This window comes from Chiloscyllium punctatum, chromosome 36 (genome assembly GCF_047496795.1).
Source record: "Chiloscyllium punctatum isolate Juve2018m chromosome 36, sChiPun1.3, whole genome shotgun sequence".
NCBI lineage: Eukaryota > Metazoa > Chordata > Chondrichthyes > Orectolobiformes > Hemiscylliidae > Chiloscyllium > Chiloscyllium punctatum.
In genome coordinates, this window is record NC_092774.1 from 57875649 (window position 1) to 57894730 (window position 19082).

Below are 19082 nucleotides of genomic sequence, written 5' to 3' on the forward strand. Positions count from 1 at the left end.
AGGCAAGAGCGAGGCCATGCTCTTCAGGAACTGGGCCGACCAATCCTCTATCCCCTTCACCGTCAGGACTGACCACCTGAAGGTGCTGGGTATTTGGTTCAGGGGGGCTGGGGCGTGCGCCAAGACCTGGGAGGAGGGGATCAGGAAGATGAGACAGAAACTAGGCAGATGGGGGCAACGGTCGCTCTCCATCGCGGGAAAAAACCTGGTCATCAGGTGTGAGGTACTCTCAGTATTGCTATATGTGGCACAGGTCTGGCCTATCCCCAGGACCTGTGCCGCCGCAGTCACCCGGGTCATCTTCCAATTCATTTGGAGATCAAAGATGGACCGGGTCCGAAGAGACTCTATGTACAAAGACCGGTGCAATGGGGGAAAAACACGCCCAATGCCACCCTCACCCTGATGGCCACCTTTGTGTGTGGCTGCATCAAGCTGTGCGTGGATCCCCGGTACGCAAACACCAAGTGTCACTACGTACTGAGGTTCTACCTGTCCGCGGTGTTGCGAAGGATGGGCCTGGCCTCGCTGCCGCGGAACGCTCCGAGTAGTTGGACCGTTCCGTATCACCTGTCCTTCGTGGAGAAATTTATGAGGAAAAACACCTTTGACCACAAGTCCATCAGGAAGTGGTCAGCACGTAGCGTCCTTGAGACCCTTCGGGAAAAGGAGAGGGTGGATCCTGTCGAGCGGTTCCCTGAGCAGACTGTCAAAGCCATTTGGCAGAATGCCTCATCGCCAGAACTTTCCAACAAGCACCAAGACGTGGCTTGGCTGGTGGTGAGAAGGGCTCTGCCTGTGGGGTCCTTCATGCACGCCCGGACTCTCTGCTGCACCGCACGCTGCCCTCGAAGTGGCTGCGGGGGGGACGAGACTGTCACACACCTCCTTCTGGAATGTGCCTATGCAGAGGAAGTCTGGAGAGGAATGCAGTGGTGCTTGTCGGGGTTCGTCCCGAGCAGCGCCGTGACGCGGGACTCTGTGCTCTACGGCCTGTTCCCCGGGACTCACACCGAGACGAACATTAACTGCGCCTGGAGGATCATCAACTCGGTGAAGGACGCTCTCTGGGCGGTCCGAAACCTGTTGATCTTCCAGCTGAAGGAGTTGACCCCGACCGAGTGTTGCAGACTGGCACATTCCAAGGTCCAAGACTACGTGTTGAGGGACGCGCTGAAGCTTGGGGCAGCTGCCGCCAAGGCGCGGTGGGGAAAGACCACCGTGTAAGATCGGCCTGCCTAAAGAAGAACAGGGGGCCCATGCGGACGTTTTTTTTGGGCTCTGCTGATGCCTCAGCCAAATATATGTATATGTACAAGATTGATAAATGCACAGGATTGTAAATGACAAGGATAAATTCGAATCTGTGTTTGTAAATGTGGACATATGTATGGCATGATCAAATGTACAGACCATCAAATCATTTTATGAATAAAGTATATTTTTGAAATAAAAAAAAGAAGACGTTCTCCTGCCCGAGTGTGGGAAGTGCTTTACCCGCTCCTCCACACTGCTGAAGCACCAGCTGGTCCACACGGGGGGATGGGGGGTGGAGAGGGGAGGCCTTTCGGTTGCCCTGAGTGCGCGAGGTCCTTCAGCAATTCCTCCACCCTGCTGAAGCACCAGTGTGTCCACACCGGGGAGAGGCCCTTCAGCTGGCCCGAGTGTGGGAAGAGGTTCATGTTTTCCTGCAACTTGCGGAAGCACCAGCGTGGGCACCAGCGCTCCCAACAATCAGATCCCACCAGTGACGCTGCCTTCGGTCACCCCCCAGGACTGAATCTGCTGCCAGTTCTGACAGTGGTTGCAGTGGGAGAGTAGTTGGGCTGTTATTGTTTTCTGCTGGAATGCAATTGCCCCCCCCTACACCCCACAAACCCAACCCCAAGGTAGCTCAGGGTTAGCACTGCTGCCTCATGGCACCAGGAACTCAGGAATAATTCCACCCTTGGGGGTCTGTGTGCAATTTATGAAGGGTAGGAAAATGGATCTGAGTTGGTTAGTCTTCGGAAGATCAGTGCAGATGTGTTCGGCTGAAGGACCTGTTTTTCCACATTGTAGGAGTTCTACGATCCTATGAGCTTTGCTTTCAGTGGACACTGCTGCTCATTGAGCCAGGGACTGCACATTGCCAATGAAATGATCCAGAGAAACCTAAGACCGCAAGACCATCAGAGCAGATGTTAGGCCAATGGGCCGGACGAGTCTACTCTGCCATTAGTTAGAGAAAAAGTAGTGCAGATGAGATTACCCTACAGTGTGGAAACAGGCCATTCATCCCAACAAGTCCACATCGACCCTCCGAAGAGTAACCCATCCAGACGCATTTCCCTCTGACTAATATACCTAACTCTATGGGCAATTAAGCATGGCCCATCCACATGACCTGTACATCTTTGGTTTATGGAAGAAAACAGGATCATCCAGAGAAAACCCACGGAGACACTGGGAGAATGTGCACACACCTCACAGACAGCCACCCAAGGCTGGAATCAAACCTGGGTCCCTGGCGCTGTGAGGCTGTAGGTGTAACCACTGAGTCACTACATATTGCAACCCGAAGTTGGCAAGCAGGAGGTTGGGAGAATACAGGAAGCCAGGCAGCACCAGGATGTGGAGTAGTCAGCGTTTTAGGTATTAACCCTTCAGGACAAACGTTGACTTCTCTATGAGAAACGATTTATGGAAATGTTGCTGGGGGTTGGAGGATTTGAGCTACAGGGAGAGGCTGAATAGGCTGGGGCTGTTTTCACTGGAGCATCGGAGACAGAGGAGTGACCTAATTGAGGTTACAAAATCATGAGGGGCATGGACAGGGTAATAGACAAGGTCTTTTCCCTGGGCTGGGGGAGTCCAGAACGAGAGGGCATAGGTTTAGGGTAAGAGGTGAAATATAAAAAAAGAGACAACTTCTTCATTCAGAGGGTGGTACTTATATGAAATGAGCTGCCAGAGTATATGGGTCAGGTGTTGTCAAATGGGACTAGATTAATTTAGGATATCAGGTCAGCATGGACAAGTTGGACCGAAGGATCTGTTTCCATGCTGTACATGTCTCTGACTACTGGTCCTGATGTAAGTTTAAAATAGAGTCCAAGTAGCTTTGAATAGTTCAATCTTGTTGAGCTCACCTCCTCAAAGGTTTCAAATGAATCCCTCTGAGCGATACTGTTTAAACACGCTGAGTTGGACAAAGTATCCCATCAAGTTCAACACAAACCCAGAGTTGAAGAAGTCAGAAGTCAGAACACCAAGGGGACCAAAACTGATCACAATATTCCAGGTGCGGCCTCATCAACGTCCTGTATAACTACAACATAACTTGCCAACATCTATACTCAGTTCCCTAACTGATGAAGGCCAGTGTGCTGAAACCTTTCTTCACTGCCTTGTGTACTGATGTTGTCAGAGATATAGGACCTACATTAAACTGATGCACAATCCAGCTGCTGAGAGCCCAGAAGTAGAGTAGTGCTGCGTGAGTGTGCTGGGCTTTAGGTTTTGACACCACCTCCCCACACTTCTGGAGACCTCAGGTCTGTAGCTTGCCTTCTTATCCTTGAGGGTTTTCCACCTTTTGAAACAGCCTGTCCTGCAATTAACCCCTTTACGCCAAGGCGTTCCTTCTACAGGCAGAATTAATTGTCCTTTTGTCACACAGTTATTAAACACCATTATCTCATGTGTCCAAAGGAACAGCTCATTGTTTTGCCTCCTCCTTCCCAGCGATAGTTAATGTATGTTATTTGTGAACTCCCTTGTAGCAGTTTCTCATTGGCCCTTTCGTTTCTTGGTCCAGAAAGAGTTATTGCTGACTCATGAAGTTATCAAAGTTCTGGAGTTTACAGGACCACACCACATTCCTCTCTGCCTCCCCCAGGAATAACGATTGCTCCTGAGATACTCACAGTTCCTGACGTTCCTTGATATCCCCAAATACAATCCATATGTCAGGAAATCACTGGTGCTGCCCTGACATAGGTAGTCACTGTTGGAACTGAAGGATTATGGGGAGAAAATGCAGAAATCGGAAATGCAAAGAGACTTGGGAGTTCAAGTCCAGGATTTTCTCAAAGTAAACTTGCAGGTTGAGTTGCACTTTCCCCTGCAAGTGCCGAATGTGTGACACCAGCCCATTTACCTATTCCCTCCTCGCTATCCAAGTGGCCAAACTTACGTTCCAGGTGAAGTGGCACTTTACCTGCACTACCCACAACCCAGTCTCCTGCATTTGCTGCTCATAATGTGGCCTCATCTACATTGGGGCAAACGAACCGTAAACTGGGTGACTGCTGCACAGAACATCTACGTTCTGCCTGCAAAAAAAGACCCTGAGCTTACAGTTGCCTGCCAATTCCACACCCCACCCTGTTCCCTGTCCAACATCTCTGTCTCAGGTTTGCTGTTGTGTTCCAGCGAAGCTCAGCACCAGCAGAACGAAGAGCACCGAATATTACACTTGGGGACCATACATCCCTCCGGTCCCAATATCGAATTCAATAATTCTAGGGCCCGAACTCCATGGTATCTTCGTCCCTGTCACGCACGCCAAGCCTTGTTATCGCATAGTCTGTCATTCCACACTACTTAACCACGAACAGTGTCCATTAACAGTTATTCACCCCCACCCCCCCCACCCCCGCCTCACGCAGATCGTTATCAACTCCTTTTTCTGTCCAACAGTTCTTCCTTCGCTTTGGGCTCTGTCCTGATCTCCGCCTTCCTCCCACAATATCTCCTGCATATAAACCGACATTTTCCCAATCACCATCTGTTCTGTGGAAGGGTCACCGGCAACTCCTATTTTTTGTTCCTGATATACAGCATCCGCAGTTCTTTCAGATTTTTATTGAGAGAGAGTTGGAAATTGTTTCGAGAGACAGAAGGAGAAGGGGGAGAAACAGAACAGACATAAACGTAAAATCATTGTCGTGCGATCACTTCCCTTAAGCATGAATCGAGGTTGTCAGCCCACCCTGAGCTTGTGGCGCAACGGTAGCGCGTCTGACTCCAGATCAGAAGGCTGCGTGTTCAAATCACGTCAGGCTCACTACCATCAACACCTAACATTTTAAATGAAGAAAGGAGTACGTTCACTCCGTATATGGGTTGTGTCAAAAGTTTTTTTGCGGAAACTTTCGATCACACGTGAATCTTTGCTGTCAGTTTGATTTGTGAACACTGTGTCAGGGAGGTGGTGTGCCCATTGTTTGGGGAAATGCTCAGCTCCCCGCAATGTGAGAAGTAAAACACAAACTGTTCATCACGGGGTTTAAACACACAGCCGCTTCGTTCAGTTGGTGACAGCGCAGTGTGAATAACATCATACCGATATTTTTACAACATAATCTAGAGATTTCCATCCAGGTTTCAGTGACATCAAACTGCCACGTAATGATGTTATGGTCTCAGTAAACTATAATAACGTGAAGATAGCTGGGATGATTTTCTACATCCGACTGCAATATAAGCACAGATCATTGTTTCCAGTTTTGTGGAACAAAAGACATCATATTGGTGGAAAATTACAGTTAGTGCAAACACAGCTAGCCATCGATAAATATTAATCCTGTTCACTTCAATGGCCAAATTTCAATTCAGAAACCAAGTGCACTCGGCTGCTTGTAACAGAGACAACATGACAAAATGGCTCATAGGAGGAGAAATGGGACATTGAGGAGAAGTGAAATGTTTGCTTTTGGTCACCTCCACAATTGTTAGAAAAACAGGTTGAAAGGATTCTTAAAAGGTGTCTGAAGTAGTGGTGAGGCATAACACTTCAGACAGCGCAAAGGGGAAGACCACTTTCTAGTGGAAGAAAAATACATTCCTTATTTCTGAAAGAACTGGGTGACAGAAGAGGGGATGAAATCTGACTTGGGAGCTATTTCCTATTTGTTGAGGATGTTGCTTCATCATAGTCTTGGTTTAGAGCATAATCTCTTCATCAGGAATAAAGGGTGGCCCAAGGGGGCTGAGAGATAAATGGGAAGCAAGTGGGGTTGGAGTGAAGGTAGATGGGAGTGCAATAGGTAGATGGAGGTAGGGATTGATGGTGATAGGTCAGAGATGAGGGTGGAGCAAATAGGTGAGAAGCAAGGTGGACAGGTATGACAGGTCAAGAGGTTGGTGTCGAATTGGAAGGTTGGATCTGGGACAAGGTGGGGGAGAGGAAATAAGGAAACTGATGAAATCTGCATTGATAACAAGTAGTTGGAGGGTCCTAAAGCAGACGTTGAGGTGTTTTTCCTACAAGTGTCGGGTAGCAAGAGTTTGGCAGTGGAGGAGGCCCAGGACTTGCATGTCCTTGGTGGAATGGGAGGGGGAGTTAAAGTGTTCAGCCACAGGGCGGTGTGTGGGTTAGAATTAGAGTCCAAGAGTTGTTCCCTGAAATATTCGGTTAGTTGGCGTCCAGTTTCCCCAATGTGGATGAGACCATATTGCGAGCAATGGACATAATCTTACAAACAGATTGCATAAGTCTTAGCCTGCCAGAATTATTTTCTTTTATTAAATTAAAGAAAATTTTTATTCAATTGGATGACTGCATGAAACGGTTTGTTGGTCAGATTTGAATCATCACTCCCAAATGAGACGATGCCATGAATATCAGTGAACTGCTCTTTTTGTTAAAAACCACAAGTTCTTGATTTATTTTCACAACTTACTGGTATTCACACCTGCACATTCAATGTCAAACTCTGACATCAGAAATTAAATTACAGCATTAATTTTGACTTGAAATATTCGAACAAACAAATTAATAGCACACAGTGAATCGCAAGTCTGATTAATCTGAAATTAAATTTGACCAAAAAAATATAAAATCAAGATGGGAGATAAGAAATGGGGGAAGGGCAGAAGGCGAGAAATGCAGCATCATAGAAAGTGCACCCCAGAGTGTGCATTTTACCAACTACCACTGCTAAATATAAACACTCTGATATGATCCTCCGGTTTTAATGTAAACCATAGCCCCATACAGTAGGTACCATTTAAATGAGTTAAAAATACAAGCATTGAGCAAATCCAGCTTCCAGCCTTACCCACCCCCCCCCCCCCCCCTCGCTTCTTGGAGCTTGGACCTTCCTCCAGCTCCGGGGGGTTGTTGAACTCCTGGGCTCCAGCGGCCACGCCTCCACTGAAGAAGCTTTGGGAAGCAGATGCAAAGGCAAGATGCAGAACAGAGAACCTTTGTATATGAAAGCAGCTTACAGAGACATTGAGCAATAGAATCACATGGTTTTTACCCATCGACCTCTGGGTTATCTACCCAGCACACTCACGCAGCAATTCTCTACTTTGTGCTCCCAGCAGCTGGATCGTGGATCAGTTTAAAGTAGGTCGTATATCTCTGATTACATCGGTACACAAGGCAGTGAAGAAAGGTTTCAGCACACTGGCCTTCATCAGTTAGGGAATTGAGTATAGATGTTGGGAAGTTATGTTGTAGTTATACAGGACGTTGATGAGGCCGCACCTGGAATTTTGTGATCAGTTTTGGTCCCCTTGGTGTTCTGACTTCTGACTTCTTCAACTCTGGGTTTGTGTTGAACTTGATGGGATACTTTGTCCAACTCAGCATGTTTAAACAGTATCGCTCAGAGGGATTCATCTGAAACTTTTCAGGAGGTGAGCTTTTCAGGAGATTGAACTATTCAAAGTTACTTGGACTCTATTTTAAACTTACATCAGGACCAGTAGTCAGAGACACGTACAGCATGGAAACAGACCCTTCGGTCCAACTTGTCCATGCTGACCTGATATCCAATATTAATCTACTCCCATTTGACAACACCTGACCCATATACTCTGGCAGATCATTTCATATAAGTACCACCCTCTGCATGAAGAAGTTGTCCCTTTAATTTGTTTCACCTCTTACCCTAACCTTATGCCCTCTAGTTCTGGACTCCCCCACCCCAAGGAAAGGACATTGTCTATTACACTGTCCATGCCCCTCATGATTTTATAACCGCTATTAGGTCACTTCTCTGCCTCCGATGCTCCAGTGAAAACAGCCCCACGCTATTCAGCCGCTCCCTGTAGCTCAAACCCTCCAACCCCCAGCAACATTCATGTAAATCTTTTCTCATAGATAAGTCACTCTTTCAGTCATGAAGAAGGGTTAATACCCAAAACGCTGACTACTCCACATCCTGGTGCTGCCTGGCTTGCTGTATTCTCCCAACCCCCGGCTTGCCAACTTCGGGTTGCAATATGTAGTGGCTCAGTGTTTACCACTGCAGCCTCACAGTGCCGGGGACCCAGATTTGATTCCAGCCTTGGGTGGCTGTCTGTGAGGAATTTGCACTTTCCCCGAATGTCTGAGTGAGTTTTCTCTGGGTGGTCCTGTTTTCTTCCATAAAGCAAAGATATGCAGGTCATGTGGATGGGCCATGCTTAATTGCCCATAGAGTTAGGTACATTAGTCAGAGGGAAATGGGTCTGGATGGGTTACACTTCGGAGGGTCGGTGTGGACTTGTTGGGACAAATGGCCTGTTTCCACACTGTAGCTAATCTCATCCAATACTTTTGTTACTAACGAATGGCCGAGTAGGCCAAACTTCTTCTCCGATGGTCTTGCGGTCTTAGGTTTCTCTGGATCATTTCATTGGCAATGTGCAGTCCCGGGCTCAATGAGCAACAGTGTCCACTGAAGGCAAAGCTCATAGAATCATAGAACCCCCACAATGTGGAAACAGGTCCTTCAGCCGAACACATCTGCACTGATCTTCCGAAAACTAATCCACTCAGATCCATTTTCCTACCCTCCATAACTTGCACACAGACCCCCAAGGGTGGAATTATTCCTGGGTTCCTGGTGCCATGAGACAGCAGTGCTAACCCTGAGCCACCATGGAGTTGTGATTGTGGGGTGTCGGGAAGGCAATTGCAGTCCAGCAGAAGACCAGAACAGCCCACCTACTCTCCCACTGCACCCACTGTCAGAACTGGCAGGAGGTTCAGACCTGGGAGTTGACTGAAGGCATCATCACTGGTAGGATCTGATTGCTGGGAGAGTTGGTGCCCCCGCTGGTGCTTCCGCAGGTTGCAGGAAAACATGAACCTCTTCCCACACTCGGGCCAGCTGGAGGGCATCTCCCAGGTGTGGGCACATTGGTGCTTCAGTAGGGCAGAGGAATTGCTGAAGGCCTTCCCACACTTAGGGCAGCAGAATGGCCTCCCCTCCTCCGCCACTGTCCCCTCCCCCCCCCCAACACCCCCGTGTGGTCCAGCTGGTGATTCAGCAGTGTGGAGGAGCAGGTAAAGACCTTCCCACATTCGGGGCAGGAGAACGGCTTCTCCCCGGTGTGGATGGACTGGTGCCTCAGCAGGGCAGAGGGATTGCTGAAGGCCTTCCTGCACATAGGGCAACTGAACGACCTCTCTACCATTTGGACACACCAATGGGCCAGTACGTCGGAGGAAAGAGCAATGCCCCTTCTACAGTTGGGGCAGAAGAACGGCCTCTCAGTGTGGACCCACCGGTGTCTCAACAGGTGGGAAGACCTGCTGAAGGCCATCTCGCACTTGGGGCCGGAGAACAGCCTTCCCCGGTGTGGACCAACTGGTCCGTCAGCAGGGCAGAGGAATCACTGAAGGCCTTCCCACACTCAGGGCAGCAGAAGGGCCTCTTTCCCTCTGTGGACCCATTGGTGCTTCAGAACCCTTTCAAATTTCACAATATCCTTCTGATTGGAGGGACACCAGAATTGCACACAATGTTCTAAAAGTGGTCTCACCAATGTCCTGTACAGCCACAACATAACTTCCCAACTCCAATTCAGGCAGCATCCAAGCAGCTTCGAAATCGACGTTTCGGGCAAAAGCCCTTCATCAGGAATAAAGGCAGTGAGCCTGAAGCATGGAGAGATAAGCTTATCTCTCCATGCTTCAGGCTCACTGCCTTTATTCCTGACGAAGGGCTTTTGCCTGAAACGTCGATTTCAAAGCTACTTGGATGCTGCCTGAACTGCTGTGCTCTTCCAGCACCACTAATCCAGAATCTGGTTTCCAGCATCTGCAGTCATTGTTTTTACCTTCCCAACTCCAATACTCAGTCAGAGGATTGGGAACGCTTTCAAAACCCACAAAAAACAAACAGGAAAGAATGGAGGGACAAACCGAATTTTTGAGAGTGAGCTTGGAAGCATCACTGAGAAATCGGCGGAATGGGTTTATTGGGGACGCGTTCTCCTTAAATACACTATATACGTATTTCTCTTGTGGTCTTCGTAGTTTCTCTGTGCTGCAGTGTGTAGTGGCTCGTTGAAATAATGTCCTGATGCAGCTTCGTTTGTGGGTGTTGGGATGGTTGCTTCTGTGGTTAAGTATTTGGTTTGTGTGTGTTGTTTTTCTGTCGATGCTAGTTTGAAGTTCCCCATTGACTGTTCGCTCTACTGTGACATCTAAGAATGCAGTTTATTGTTGTTCTCCTCTTTTTCAAACCAGGAGCCCCCCTCAGGCCATAGTCTCACTACTTGGAACACCAATATACAGACTAGTCAAAGGCCTCCACTGAGGACTAAAACACCAAGTCGAAGATTCATGCCACTCCCTTTACTCCATCCAAGAATTCCTGAACACCAAAGACACGAAGATAGAAGAGGATGGAATAATGTTGTCCTTTGACATAACAGCCCTGTTCACATCCATTAACATCAGCGTGGCCAAAGAAAACTGAAGACACTACTCGAAGAACTAAAGACAAAAACACAGAACCAACTTCAGCAGCAAAGATAGCACTGTCAACCTCGTGGAACTGTGCCTTACCACCCACTTCATATTCAGTAACAAGCCCGACAAACAAATCAACGAAATGCCCATGAAACACTTCTGTCATCAAAAAATGAAACAAATTAGAGGAAACCTACAACGCCATCAACAATCTCCTTCCTGGCATAAAATTCACAAAAGAGGAGAACAACAACAAAGTGCCATTTCTAGATGTCACAGTAGAGCGAACAGTCAATGATAAATTCAAAACAGCCTCTACAGGAAAGCAACACACGCGAACCAAGTACTTAGCTACAGAAGTAATCATCCCTACACCTACAAACAAATCTGAACGAGGACACTGTTTCAACGAACCACAACGCAGTGCAGCACCCAGTGACTCCGAAGACCAATAAGTAACTCTCCAGCGCATTTAAGGAGAATGGGCAGCCAAAAAAATACACTGCAAGTTGCTTTCCTGACCGGGAATCGAACCCGGGCCGCAGCGGGGAAAGCGCCGAATCCTAACCACTAGATCACCAGGGAGACGGCAGCGAAGTTTGACAGCTCTACTGAAAATTGCTTCCCTGCCGGAAATCGAACCCGGGTCACGGCAGTTCGAAGGCTTCCACCAAAGTTGTTTCTTGTCTCCATTGCTCCCGAAGCGGTCTCCTCTACATTGGGGAGACTGGAGACTCCTCGCAGTGTCAAGACACAGCGCTTGAGGGAACATCTCCAGGACACCCGCAACAATCAACCCCATCGCCTTTTGGCCCAACATTTCAAACCCCTCCCACTCTGCCGAGGACATGCAGGTCCTGGGCCTCCTCCATCGCCGCTCCCTCCCCACCCGATGCCTGGAGGATGAACGCCTCATCTTCCGCTTGGGTTAAATTCAACCCCAGGCCATCAATGTGGACTTCATCAGTTTCCTCATTTCCCCTCTCCCACCTTACCTCAATTGTAGCCTTCCAGCTCAGCACTGTCCTCATGATCTGTCCTACCTGCCAATCTCCCTCCCCACCTATCCGCTCCACCCTCCTCTCTGATCTGTCACCTCCATCCCCACCCCCATTCACCTATTGTACTTTTTGCTACCTTCGGCCCAGCACACCCCACCCCCCAATTTATCTCTCCACCCTGGAGGGGTCCTGCCTCTATTCCTGATGAAGGGCTTTTGCCCAGAACGTCGATTTTCCTGCTCCTCGGATGCTTTCTGACCTGCTGTGCTTTTCTAGCACCACTCTGATCTAAGCTCTGGTTTCCAGCATCTGCAGTCCTCATTTTGCCGACCCAATAAACTCAGTGTGCCAATTTCACATCAACAAACTGACACAAGTAGACACAACGTCTGCAGAAACCCTAGCCACATTACTTTACAATAAAGACATCTGGGAAATTATGTCCGGAAAACTCAATCCTCTCAGCATCATGGTAGCCCACAAACCTACCAACACAACTTAAACAGCGGCTCATGAACCTGAAATACCCGATACAAACTACCAGTAAACGAATGTAATTTACAAAATACCATACAAGGAAATATATACATGAAATCTGCCGCACAGTTCTCTGTGGCAAGAAATGCTGGGATGAGATAAGGAAGATTTTTTCAGCCAAAACGAATCGACACTGACTGGACAGCGATTTAAAATCAACGCTGTCAGCCCACGATGGAAGATCCGAAAGGATGTACAGTTTTCTTATTTCCTGAAGATTTACAAAGCTGAGACTGGGTTTTGGTGTTTGTTCCCTTTCCACTCCCAAGAGCTGCAGTGGTTGGGGCGGTGAGTTGGGGAAAGTGAAATGTGCCCATGAGCAGCATGTGGGTCTTTTTCAACTTCCCCTCCTCTGACAGCGCTGTGACTTGACTCTGATGTTCTCAGGGACATTTACTGACGCGAGACAGTGAAAAGATTCTCATTCCTGCAGATTAGGAATTGTACCCATACGCCGGTTTCATGACAATGAGAAAGCTTAATTGGGATGTATGAAGAAGCTGTGAGCTGCAGTTGAAACAAGTAGGTGGAGTCAGATACGTCATCCATTGCCCCCGTGGTCCTGAAGAAATGTTTGCTTTTGTCTGCTTGAGAGACTTTGGACACTGGTGTGGCAGGGAGAATACTGAGATACCGAGTGAGGGAGATTCAGTGCGCTGACTGTGAAAAGTGCTTTAAACCATTTACTCAGATTGGGGAATTAAAATCACACGCCTCGCAGTGGGAAAGACAATGTCCCCACCCTGTTTGTAATTTCAAACCCAGAGCAACACAAGGAAAATCTCCACCCAATGGGCAAACCGTGGAAATGTGGGGACTGTGGGAAAGGATTCCCTTCCCCATCAGTGCTGGAAACCCACAGACGCATTCACAGCGGGGTGAGGCCGTTCTCCTGCTCAGTGTGCAGGAAGGGGTTCAGTCAGAGAGAAGCCATTCACGTGCCCCATGTGCTGGGGAGAGTTCACTCAGTCAGCTGCACTGCCCTCACCAGTGGGTCCACACTGGAGAGAGGCCTTTCACCTGCTGTAAGTTCCAAAATGGCTTCATCTGCTCCTCCCACCTGCGGCGGCGCCATCGAGTTCACGTGCCAGCGCAAGGAGATGAAAGGAGCGATGGCAAAGTGCTCCGATCAACCCAGCACTGGGGCGTCCCAGGTTCGAATCCCACTGCGGTAGATTGCAGAATTGGAGTTCGGTCAGTAATCTGGACTTCAGAATCTCAGGATGAAACCACTTTTAGGGGGAAAAAGCACCATCTGAATCACTCATGTCCTTTTTAGTGAAGGAAACTGCCGTTGCGGGAAAGGGTTCACTCAGTCATCCCAGCTGCATGTTTTACCGGGCTGTTCCAGGGATCCAGTTACAAACGGACAACTCAGCTGACCAACAAAGAAAGTGGGGTGGGGGGACTGGGTGCACTTTGACCTGGAGGTGTTTTCTTTAAAAACTACTTTTTGTATGCCTTTTTCCTGGGGAAATCTGAAGCTGTAACAAAATAGGGTCGGAGTAAAGGTTACCTGAACTTACCGCCCGGCTTAGACTCTGTGAGGTCCAACAGGTTTTTGTTTTAAAGCTGCTCATTTCTTTCAGCCTCCAGCACTAATGTCATGTCTCAGAAGGACCAGTGAATGAGTAGCTAATATTGTTCCAAACTGTATATTTTTTCAGGACTTCTGGTTCATTGTTTCATTGAAATTGCAAAGTTTACTGGCAACAGTGGGAGGTGTGGGCTGTATTCACTGGAAACAAAGTTTTAAAATCTCACAAACACCAGGGTATATTCTAACAGGTTTATTTGGAAGCACTAGGTTTCGAAGTGCTGCTCCTTCTTCAGGTAGCTGTGGTGTAGAATCACAAGACACAGAATATATCGCAAAAACATTAGACTGTCATGCAACATAAGTGACATATTGAAGAAACCGAGAATACTGTCAAATCTTTCATCTTTTAAAATGGGCTGCAGATTTCGGTTCACTAATATGTACATTCCAGAACTTCTTTTAAGTCACGTTCTCCAGGAAACTTGATGTTTTATAAAAGGAGGTAACACCTCACATCAAACAACGCATGAAAGCTGTGAGGTGAGAGTCTGTCTGTATCCCAATCTTGAGTCAGACTGGTTCTATTTCCAAATATATAATCCTGCAAATGCAAATTCACCCCAAATGTGTGAGTGCTTGAATGAGAGAGACAGTGTGTATGTGCGCGTGCAGGCTGGGTAAAGTGTGTGTGTGATGGAGTGTAATCATGTGCGAAGATGCATGCGTGGGTGTGAGTGTGGGGGGCGTATTAGTGTGTGTCTGAGAGAGAGCATGTCTGTCGGAAAGGCTCTGCACGAGCGTGTGAGTATGTAAGTGTGTGTGTGAGAGTGAGAGAGAGAGAGCGTAACAGTGAAGTGGGGTTACCTGTCATGTGACATGAACCCATGGTCGCGATTGAGGCCATCCTCCTGGTTTCCGAACTTGGCTATCAGCCTTTGCTGGGCCACTAAAAATTATTTAGCAGTTACACAACACACATTGGAGAGGGCAGGGTGGGACTTGTTTTTCGATTTGCAGAAGGTGGGACGTTCTGGGTGCTAGAAACGAAGGAATGCACATACTGGAGGACCTTCAGCACAGAGAGATGGAGCTGGAAGCCAGGCTGCAGACACGTTGGGGGATTCACTGTGGAAACAGACCGTTTGGCCCACCAAGTCCACACTGACCCTCCGAAGAACATACCCCCATCCCCCCGACCCGCCCGATAACCCCACAGCTAATCCCTGAATTTAGAACGCCCAATCCACTCTAGCCTGCACAACTTTGGAACATGGGAGAAAACCCGAGCACCCAGAGGAAACCGACGCGGACAGGGGTTGGGGGAGGGGTAGGAAAGTGCAAAATCCACACAGTCACTGTGAGGATGGGATTGAACCCAGGTCCCTTGCGCTGCGAGGAATCCCCTCTCCAGCTCTCGGCAATCAATTGGCTTCTCCCCAATCCTGGTGACACTCCAATCAGTTTGAGGAATTCAATTTGCTTCCATAGAGTTTCCACGGGGCAGGGGTCGTTGTTACTCGGCAGATTCAACGATCCAATGAAGGGCTCGTCTATAGCGAGAACACTGGTCCACATTTCGCTGAAAAATTAAAGTTCTCTCCGCAATTAGAACCCTTGAGTACTCCCACGCAGGCTGCGTGTATTCACGGGGATTCTCAATGCATGTTGATATTTGAATTCATTTCCTGCAGACAAACATTACCTCTCCTGGATTCAAACACTGCTGATATTCAGGTCCTGACTAAATTTCTTGTCCATGCCTGAAAAGCAAATCCTCCTCTGCTAATAACTTGAGAAAACAGATCACTTCTGTCAGTGCAAGGCAGAAAATAGGATGAGAGAATTTTGGTTTGCACAGAACAGCCTTCTCTTTCTTCTACCCGAAATCTCTGTCTCTCAATTCCTAAATCTTTCAAAGTATTCCAACCCAAATTCATCCTTCCATCCTCCTGCCTTTGCCCAGCTCCCCTCTCCTGAAAGTGCTGACCCTCTGTTCAGTTTCTCAGCCATATCTCGCCATCCTTAGTATATAGCCCACATCGTTATTTAGTTTTTAAAACAGAAAGGCAGTGGTTTGCTGATGCCAGGATGTGAGGGTGACTGCACTCACACAGTGTTCCAGACTCGTGTCATTCAGAAAAGTCTGCACTGCACATGTGCAGAGAAGGGGATGCTGGGAGTGGGTGGGATGCATTCTCACCTCCCCATCCAATCATCCCCATATCATCCCATGTCCATTCCCTCACCGCCACCCATAGTATCCCCTGTCCATTCGCTCTCTCTACCCTAACCTACCAGTCCCTTCTCTCTCTCCCACACATGCCACTCTCCCCACCCCGTCCATTCTATCTCTGCACCTTCTTCCCTCTGTCCAGTCCCTCATCCACCCTCTGTCCCCATCCATTCCCTTTATCGCTCCACCCTCTGCCTTCCCCAATCCAGTCCCTTCCCTTACACTCATTTTCTCTCACCTCCCACACGCTGCCCCCATCCATTCCTTCTCTCCCCCACCTTCTCCCGCCATTCATTGTTGCTCTCTTTCTCCACCCTCTACCCCGTCCATTCTCACCCAACCTTTGCCCTGTCCATTCTGTCCCCACCCACTGCCCCGACCATTATCTCCCCATCCACTGCCCCGTCCATTATCTCCCCATCCACTGCCCCATCCATTATCTCCCCATCCACTGCTCCCCGTCCATTCTCTCTCCACCCACTGCCCCGTCCATTCTCTCCCCACCCACTGCCCACTGTCCACTCTGTCCCGATCTACTGCTCCCCGTCCATTCTCTCCCACCCACTGTGCCCCGTCCATTCTCTCCCACCCACTGTGCCCCGTCCATTCTCTTCCGACACACTGCCCCCCGTCCATTCTCTCCCACCCACTGCTCCCCGTCCATTCTCTCCCCTCCCTCTGCCCTGTCCATTCTCACCCCAACCTTGGCCCCGTCCATTCTGTCCCCACCCACTGCCGCCCGTCCATTCTCTCCCCACCCACTGCCCCGTCCATTCTCTCCCCACTCACTGATCCCCGACCTTTCTCTCCCCGCCACGGTCCCCGTCCATTCTCTTCCCACTCATTGATCCCCGTCCATTCTCTCCCCACCCACTGCTCCCCGTCCAATCTCTCCCCACCACAGGCCTACGTCCATTCTCTCCCCACCCACTGCCCCGTCCATTCTCTCTCCCCACACTCTGCAACCAATTTCTTTCACTTCACACTCTACAACTCCGCATTCTCTCTCTCCTCCCCAATCCTCTTCACCACATTCTGTCTCTCTGCTCCTACCCTGTGTACCCCCATGCATTCTCTACCAACAATGCTCTGCTCTCCTTCCCATTTTCTCTCTTTGTCTTCCCCCAGTCTCTGCGACCCCCGTCCAATCTCACTCTGAGTACCCTGCCCCCATCCTTTCTCGTGCCTCGAGCCCTCTTTGATCCCTGTATCAAACCCTTCTAATGATAGAGAGAGAATGGATGTTGATGGCGACCTGGGGTGGGGGTGGGGAAGGGAAACGTGAGAAATGGCTGACCTTTAACATTGAGAATAGCTAAGATCATGCACTCAGAAACATCAGTAATGTCTGAAATCATATTCAACTGTTTAAAAAAAGCTGCAGACATCTTTCTGAAACTTGCATTGAAATCTGCGCAGTTAGGCCACAGTTGAGGACAGCCTGTAATCTTGGAATGGTCTATTCCTAGTCTTGTGAAATTGGTTCAGAATATGTAGAAATACAGTCATAGATTTGCAGAGAACAGGAACAAACCTTTTGGTCCACGCCGACAAAATTTCCTAAATTAACCTAGTGATCCATTTGTCAGCATGTGACCCATATCTCTCTCAGCCCTTCCTATTCATACCTCCATCCAGATGCCTTTTAAAGATTGTAATTCTACCAGCCTCGACAACTGCCGCTGGCAGCTCATTCCAAACAGATGCCACTCTCTGCGTGAAAAAGTTACCCTGTTCGGTCCTTTTAAACCTTTTCCCTCTCAGCCTAAACAACTCTAGTTTTGGACTTCCCCCAGCCTGGGGAATAGATAGATAAAAGTTGAGCTGCCAGACAAAATCATAGAGTCATAGAGATGTCCAGCATGGAAACAGACCCTTCGGTCCAACCCATCCATGCCGACCAGATATCACAACCCAATCTAGTCCCACCTGCCAGCACTCAGCCCATATCCCTCCAAACCCTTCCTATTCATATACCCATCCAAATGCCTCTTAAATGTGGCAATTGTAACAGCCTCCACCATTTCCTCTGGCAGCTCATTCCGTACACGTACCACCCTCTGCGTGAAACAGTTGCTCCTTAGGTCTCATTTCTATCTTTCCCCTCTCACCCTAAACCTATGCCCTCTAGTTCTGGACTGCCAGATCCGAGAGAAAAGCCTTTGCCTATTTATCATATCCATGCCCCTCATAATTCTGTAAACCTCTATATGTTCACCCCTCAGACTCTGACGATCCAGGGAAAACAGCCCCAGACTGTTCAGCCTCTCCCTCTAGCTCAGATCCTCCAACCCTGGCAAAATCTTTGCAAATCTTTTCTGAACTCTTTCAAGTTTCACAACATCTTTCCGATAGAAAGGAGACCAGAATTACACGCAATAGTCCAACAGTGGCCTAACCAATGTCCTGTACAGCCGCAACATGATTTCCCAACTCCTGTACTTAATACTCTGACCAATAAAGGAAAGCATACCAAACGCATTCTCCACTATCCTATCTACCTGCGACTCCACTTTCAAGGAGCTATGAACCTGCAGTCCAAGGTCTCTTTGTTCAGCAACACTCCCTAGGACCTTCCCATTAATTATATAAGTCCTGCAAAGATTTGCTTTCCCAAAATGCAGCCCCTCACATTTATCTGAATTAAACTCCATCTGCCACTTCTCAGCCCCTTGGCCCATCTGGTCCAGATCCTGTTGTAATCTGAGGGAACCCTCTTCGCTGTCCACTACACCTCCAATTTTGGTGTCATCTGCAAACTTACTAACTGTACCTTTTATGCTCGCATCCAAATCATTCATGTAAATGACAAAAAGTAGAGGGCCCAACACTGATCCTTGTGGCACTCCACTGGTCACAGGCCTCCAGTCTGAAAAACAACCCTCCACCACCACCCTCTGTCTTCTACCTTTGAGCCAGTTCTGTATCCAAATGGCTAGTTTTCCCTGAGATCTAACCTTGCTAATCAGTCTCCCATGGGGAACCTTGTCGAACGCCTTCTGAAGGGCATATCGATCACATCTACTGCTCTGCCCTCATCAATCTTCTTTGTTACTTCTTCAAAAAACTCAATCAAGTTTCTGAGACATG

At 48.5% G+C, this 19082-nt stretch overlaps 2 non-coding genes across 2 annotated transcripts; one reads left to right on the forward strand and one right to left on the reverse strand.

Moving 5' to 3' along the window:
- Positions 1-4978: 4978 nt before the first annotated feature.
- On the forward strand, positions 4979-5050 carry trnaw-cca (transfer RNA tryptophan (anticodon CCA)). Its single transcript has one exon. It is a non-coding gene; the product is annotated as a tRNA-Trp (tRNA).
- Positions 5051-11194: 6144 nt separating this feature from the next.
- Positions 11195-11266, reverse strand: trnae-uuc (transfer RNA glutamic acid (anticodon UUC)). The gene has a single exon. It is a non-coding gene; the product is annotated as a tRNA-Glu (tRNA).
- Between the last annotated feature and the right edge of the window lie 7816 nt (positions 11267-19082).